Raw genomic sequence first — 5,000 nt, forward strand, 5'->3', positions numbered from 1 at the left:
AAATTTAGACCTCTATTACTTCTTAACTCAAGTAAATTCATTGATAAGTTGAAAAAATTAAATGTAAAATGTAATAGAAAAGAATGTTATGGCAATATAAAATTACCTACAGCACCTGGTATTCCCACGTGGTCTCCCATCCAACTACTAACCAGGCCAAACTGCATAGCTTCCAAGATCAGACGAGAATGGGCATGTCCAGTGTGGTTTGGCTGTAGGTGCTCAAAAACATTAGCTTTAGACCTCTTTTACTTCTTAGCTCAAGTAAATTCATTGTTAAGTTGAATAAATTAAATGTAAAATGTAATAGAAAAGAATGTTAAGGCTATCTAAAATTACCTCCAGCATCTGGTATTCCCAGGTGGTCTCCCATTCAAGTACTAACCAGGCCCAACACTGCATAGCTTCCAAGATCAGATGAGATTGTTATTGTCCAGTGTGCTTTGGCTGTATGTGCTCAAAAACGTTAACTTTATACCTCTTTTACTTCTTAACTCAAGTAAATTCATTGATAAGTTGAAAAAATTAAATGTAAAATGTAATAGAAAAGAATGTTTTGGCTGTATAAAATCATCTACAGCACCTGGTATCCCAGGTGGTCTCCCACCCACGTACTAACCAGGTCCAACACTGCATAGCTTCCAAGATCAGAGGAGATTGGGCATGTCCAGTGTGGTTTGGCTGTTGGTGCTCAAAAACATTAACTTTAGACCTCTATTACTTCTTAACTTAAGTAAAATCATTGATAAGTTGAAAAAATTAAATGTAAAATGTAATAGATAAGAATGTTATGGCAGTATAAAATTACCTATTGCACCTGGTATTCCCAGGTGGTCTCCCATCCAAGTACTAACCAGGCCCAACACTGCATAGCTTCCAAGATCAGAAGAGATTGGGCATGTCCAGTGTGGTTTGTCTGCAGGCGATCAAAAATAATTATATTAGACCTCTTTTACTTCTTAACTCAAGTAAATTAATTTATAAGTTGAAAAATTTAAATGTAAAATGTAATAGAAAAGAATGTTATGGCAGTATAAAATGATGTACAGCACCTGTTATTCCCAGGTGTTCTCCCATCCAAGTACTTACCAGGCACAACATGGCATAGCGTCCAAGATCAGACGAGATTGGGCATGTCCAGTGTGGTTTGGCTGTAGGCCCTCAAATAAATTAACTTTAGACCTCTTTTACTTCTTAACTCAAGTAAATTCATTGATAAGTTGAAAAAATTAAATGTAAAATGTAATAGAAAAGAATGTTATGGCAGTATAAAATTACCTACTGCACCTGGTATTCCCTGGTGGTATCCCATCCAAGTACTTACCAGGCCCAACACTGTATAGCTTCCAAGATCAGACGAGATTGGGCATGTCCAGTGTGGTTTGGCTGTAGGTGCTCAAAAACATTAACTTTAGACCTCTTTTACTTCTTATCTCAAGTAAATTCATTGATAAGTTGAAAAATTAAATGAGGAATGTAATAGAAAAGAATGTTATGGCAGTATAAAATTACCTACAGCTCCTGGTATTCCGAGGTGGTCTCCCATCCAAGTACTAACCAGGCCCAACACTGCATAGTTTCCAAGATCAGACGAGATTGGGCATGTCCAATGTGGTTTGGCTGTAGGTGCTCAAAAACATTAACTTTAGACCTCTATTACTTCTTAACTCAAGTAAATTCATTGATAAGTTGAAAAAATTAAATGTAAAATGTAATAGAAAAGAATGTTATGGCAGTATAAATTTACCTACAGCAACAGGTATTCCCAGGTGGTCTCCCATCCAAGTACTAACCAGGCCCAACACTGCATAGCTTCCAAGATCAGACGAAATTGGGCATGTCCAGTGTGGTTTGGCTGTAGGTGCTCAAAAACATTAACTTTAGACTTCTTTTACTTCTTAGCTCAAGTAAATTCATTGATAAGTTGAAAAAATGTAATGTAAAATGTAATAGAAAAGAATGTTATGGCAGTATAAAATTACATACAGCACCTGGTATTCCCAGGTGGTTTCCCATCCAAGTACTAACCAGGCCAAACACTGCATAGCTTCCAAGATCAGACGAGATTGGGCATGTCCAGTGTGGTTTGGCTGTAGGTACTCAAAAACATTAACTTTAGAACTCTTTTACTTCTTAACTCAAGTAAATTCAATGATAATTTGAAAAAATGAAATGTAAAATGTAATAGAAAAGAATGTTATGGCTGTCTAAAATTACCTACAGCACCAGGTATTCCCAGGTGGTCTCCCATCCAAGTACAAACCAGGCCCAACACTGCATAGCTTCCAAGATCAGAAAAGATTGGGTATGTCCAGTGTGCTTTGGCTGTATGTGCTCAAAAGCATTACATTTAGATCTCTATTACTTCTTAACTCAAGTAAATTCATTGATAAGTTGAAAAAATTAAATGTAAAATGTAATAGAAAAGAATGTTATGGCAGTATAAAATTACCTACAGCACCTGGTAGTCCCAGGTGGTCTCCCATCCAAGTACTAACCAGGCCAAACACTGCATAGCTTCCAAGATCAGATGAGATTGGGCATGTCCAGTGTGGTTTGGCTGAAGGAGCTCAAAAACATTAACTTTAGACCTCTTTTACTTCTTTACTCAAGTAAATTCATTGATAAGTTGAAAAAATTAAATGTAAAATGTAATAGAAAAGAATGCTATGGCTGTCTAAAATTGCCGACAGCACCAGGTAGTCTCTCATCCAAGTACAAACCAGGCCCAACACTGCATAGCTTCCATGATCAGAAAAGATTGGGTATGTCCAGTGTGCTTTGGCTGTAGGTGCTCAAAAGCATTAAATTTAGACCTCTATTACTTCTTAACTCAAGTAAATTCATTGATAAGTTGAAAAAATTAAATGTAAAATGTAATAGAAAAGAATGTTATGGCAATATAAAATTACCTACAGCACCTGGTATTCCCACGTGGTCTCCCATCCAACTACTAACCAGGCCAAACTGCATAGCTTCCAAGATCAGACGAGAATGGGCATGTCCAGTGTGGTTTGGCTGTAGGTGCTCAAAAACATTAGCTTTAGACCTCTTTTACTTCTTAGCTCAAGTAAATTCATTGCTAAGTTGAATAAATTAAATGTAAAATGTAATAGAAAAGAATGTTAAGGCTATCTAAAATTACCTCCAGCATCTGGTATTCCCAGGTGGTCTCCCATTCAAGTACTAACCAGGCCCAACACTGCATAGCTTCCAAGATCAGATGAGATTGTTATTGTCCAGTGTGCTTTGGCTGTATGTGCTCAAAAACATTAACTTTATACCTCTTTTACTTCTTAACTCAAGTAAATTCATTGATAAGTTGAAAAAATTAAATGTAAAATGTAATAGAAAAGAATGTTTTGGCTGTATAAAATCATCTACAGCACCTGGTATTCCCAGGTGGTCTCCCACCCACGTACTAACCAGGTCCAACACTGCATAGCTTCCAAGATCAGAGGAGATTGGGCATGTCCAGTGTGGTTTGGCTGTTGGTGCTCAAAAACATTAACTTTAGACCTCTATTACTTCTTAACTTAAGTAAAATCATTGATAAGTTGAAAAAATTAAATGTAAAATGTAATAGATAAGAATGTTATGGCAGTATAAAATTACCTATTGCACCTGGTATTCCCAGGTGGTCTCCCATCCAAGTACTAACCAGGCCCAACACTGCATAGCTTCCAAGATCAGAAGAGATTGGGCATGTCCAGTGTGGTTTGTCTGCAGGCGATCAAAAATAATTATATTAGACCTCTTTTACTTCTTAACTCAAGTAAATTAATTTATAAGTTGAAAAATTTAAATGTAAAATGTAATAGAAAAGAATGTTATGGCAGTATAAAATGATGTACAGCACCTGTTATTCCCAGGTGTTCTCCCATCCAAGTACTTACCAGGCACAACATGGCATAGCGTCCAAGATCAGACGAGATTGGGCATGTCCAGTGTGGTTTGGCTGTAGGCCCTCAAATAAATTAACTTTAGACCTCTTTTACTTCTTAACTCAAGTAAATTCATTGATAAGTTGAAAAAATTAAATGTAAAATGTAATAGAAAAGAATGTTATGGCAGTATAAAATTACCTACTGCACCTGGTATTCCCTGGTGGTATCCCATCCAAGTACTTACCAGGCCCAACACTGTATAGCTTCCAAGATCAGACGAGATTGGGCATGTCCAGTGAGGATTGGCTGTAGGTGCACAAAAACATTAACTTTAGACCTCTATTACTTTTTAACTCAAGTAAGTTCATTGATAAGTTGAAAAAATTAAATGTAAAATGTAATAGAAAAGAATTTTATAGTATGATAAAATGAACTACAGCAGCTGGTATTCCCTGGTGGTCTCCCATCCAAGTACTAACCAGGCCCAACACTGCATAGCTTCCAATATCAGATGAGATTGGGCATGTCCAGTGTGGTTTGGCTGTAGGTGCTCAAAAGAATTAACTTTAGACCTCATTTACTTCTTAACTCAAGTAAATTCATTGATAAGTTGAAAAAATGTAATGTAATATGTAATAGAAAAGAATGTTATTACTATATAAAATTACCTACAGCACCTGGTATTCCCAGGTGGTCTCCCATCCAAGTACTAACCATGCCCAACACTGCATAGCTTCCAAGATCAGACGACATTGGCCATGTCCAGTGTGGTTTGGCTATAGGTGCTGAAAAATATTAACTTTAGACCTCTATTACTTCTTAACTCAAGTAAATTCATTGATAAGTTAAAAAAATTAAATGTAAAATGAAATAGAAAAGAATGTTATGGCAGTATAAAATTACCTACAGCTCCTGGTATTTCCAGGTGGTCTCCCATCCAAGTACTAACCAGGCCCAACACTGCATAGCTTCCAAGATCAGATGAGATTGGGCATGTCCAGTGTGGTTTGGCTGTAGGTGCTCAAAAGCATTAAATTTAGACCGCTATTACTTCTTAACACAAGTAAATTCATTGATAAGTTGAAAAAATTAAATGTAAAATGTAATAGAAAA

General features: G+C 36.5%; 16 pseudogenes; all 16 read right to left on the reverse strand.

Annotated features, from left to right (window-relative positions):
* Positions 1–103: 103 nt before the first annotated feature.
* On the reverse strand, positions 104–220 carry LOC148445322 (5S ribosomal RNA; annotated as a pseudogene).
* A 351-nt stretch (positions 221–571) lies between these two features.
* LOC148445323 (5S ribosomal RNA) lies at positions 572–689 on the reverse strand (annotated as a pseudogene).
* Positions 690–805: 116 nt separating this feature from the next.
* LOC148445324 (5S ribosomal RNA) lies at positions 806–924 on the reverse strand (annotated as a pseudogene).
* A 351-nt stretch (positions 925–1,275) lies between these two features.
* On the reverse strand, positions 1,276–1,394 carry LOC148445325 (5S ribosomal RNA; annotated as a pseudogene).
* A 115-nt stretch (positions 1,395–1,509) lies between these two features.
* On the reverse strand, positions 1,510–1,628 carry LOC148445326 (5S ribosomal RNA; annotated as a pseudogene).
* A 116-nt stretch (positions 1,629–1,744) lies between these two features.
* Positions 1,745–1,863, reverse strand: LOC148445327 (5S ribosomal RNA; annotated as a pseudogene).
* Positions 1,864–1,979: 116 nt separating this feature from the next.
* On the reverse strand, positions 1,980–2,098 carry LOC148445328 (5S ribosomal RNA; annotated as a pseudogene).
* A 116-nt stretch (positions 2,099–2,214) lies between these two features.
* Positions 2,215–2,333, reverse strand: LOC148445329 (5S ribosomal RNA; annotated as a pseudogene).
* A 116-nt stretch (positions 2,334–2,449) lies between these two features.
* On the reverse strand, positions 2,450–2,568 carry LOC148445330 (5S ribosomal RNA; annotated as a pseudogene).
* A 341-nt stretch (positions 2,569–2,909) lies between these two features.
* LOC148445331 (5S ribosomal RNA) lies at positions 2,910–3,026 on the reverse strand (annotated as a pseudogene).
* A 351-nt stretch (positions 3,027–3,377) lies between these two features.
* On the reverse strand, positions 3,378–3,496 carry LOC148445332 (5S ribosomal RNA; annotated as a pseudogene).
* Positions 3,497–3,612: 116 nt separating this feature from the next.
* Positions 3,613–3,731, reverse strand: LOC148445333 (5S ribosomal RNA; annotated as a pseudogene).
* Positions 3,732–4,082: 351 nt separating this feature from the next.
* Positions 4,083–4,201, reverse strand: LOC148445334 (5S ribosomal RNA; annotated as a pseudogene).
* Positions 4,202–4,317: 116 nt separating this feature from the next.
* LOC148445335 (5S ribosomal RNA) lies at positions 4,318–4,436 on the reverse strand (annotated as a pseudogene).
* Positions 4,437–4,552: 116 nt separating this feature from the next.
* Positions 4,553–4,671, reverse strand: LOC148445336 (5S ribosomal RNA; annotated as a pseudogene).
* A 116-nt stretch (positions 4,672–4,787) lies between these two features.
* Positions 4,788–4,906, reverse strand: LOC148445337 (5S ribosomal RNA; annotated as a pseudogene).
* Positions 4,907–5,000: the final 94 nt, after the last annotated feature.

This window comes from Taudactylus pleione, unplaced genomic scaffold, assembly GCF_031769625.1.
Source record: "Taudactylus pleione unplaced genomic scaffold, aTauple2 ptg001270l, whole genome shotgun sequence".
Taxonomy (NCBI): domain Eukaryota; kingdom Metazoa; phylum Chordata; class Amphibia; order Anura; family Myobatrachidae; genus Taudactylus; species Taudactylus pleione.